Source organism: Tupaia chinensis, unplaced genomic scaffold (genome assembly GCF_000334495.1).
Source record: "Tupaia chinensis unplaced genomic scaffold, TupChi_1.0 Scaffold142976_1, whole genome shotgun sequence".
Classification (NCBI taxonomy): Eukaryota; Metazoa; Chordata; class Mammalia; order Scandentia; family Tupaiidae; genus Tupaia; species Tupaia belangeri.
Genome location: NW_006202821.1, coordinates 1 through 908, shown reverse-complemented (window position 1 = coordinate 908; position 908 = coordinate 1). Strand labels below are relative to the sequence as shown.

Sequence of the window (908 nt, the reverse complement as noted above, 5' to 3'; positions counted from 1 at the left end):
AAAAAAAAAAAGAATGAAGCTGAGACCACTTCCATGGTTCCTCTGCCCCTCGATGCAGGCGTGTATCCTGTGTTTAACGAGCTAGAACAAGTAAATCTGTCTGCAGCCCAGACGCTGAGAGCTGCATTCATTAAGGCTGAAAAGGAAAATCCAGGTCTCACATAGACATCATAATGAAAATTTAGAGAGAAAATAAAGAGAAATTAACTCCACAGGGTCCCTTCTTCATATGGCAGCAGATGACATAGAAGAGTACATGCCTGAGCAACCAGAGCCAGAATTCTAGGACTCAAATGAAAAGGCACGAACACTTAAATAACTTTTCAGTAAGGTCCCAGATGAGACGGATGACAGAGGGAGGTTTCTGCAGACAGTCAGGGATACACCTAGTGCAATAAAAGAACTTCCTGATACAGTGAATAATGTCTTCAAGAAATATCGATACCAGAGTTTCAGGGCACGTGAACACCAAAAGAAAGAATTGGTAAAGTACTCCAAAGGTTTCAGCGATACTCTGAAAGTGTATGTTAAAGATGGCAAGACAATAAATGTGTAAGTGCCACCAACTGATTCCTCAAACCAACTTGATACTCCAGACCTTCAAAACTGTGGCCTGAAAGTTGTATATGTTGAGAGATACACTTCCCAGTGGCAGTACTGGAAAGCCTTTATCTGTAAATTTTAGTTTGACTGTATAAATTATCAGTCCCTCCTGAAGGGATCTATTCCAGGATGTTGAATGGGATGATTGCCATTTTACACCATATTTTTGTAAAATGTAGCTTCATCATAGTCTCACACTGAAGATTTTGCATCACTTTTGCTATTATCATTATTTTAAGAATTATAAGCCAAAAGAATTTACATCTTAATGTGTCATTATATAACGTTCCTTAAAAGCATTGTAA

General features: G+C 38.5%; 1 pseudogene; it reads left to right on the top strand.

The window, feature by feature from the left end:
• Window positions 1-6: 6 nt before the first annotated feature.
• LOC102491833 (programmed cell death protein 10 pseudogene) lies at window positions 7-617 on the top strand (annotated as a pseudogene).
• Window positions 618-908: the final 291 nt, after the last annotated feature.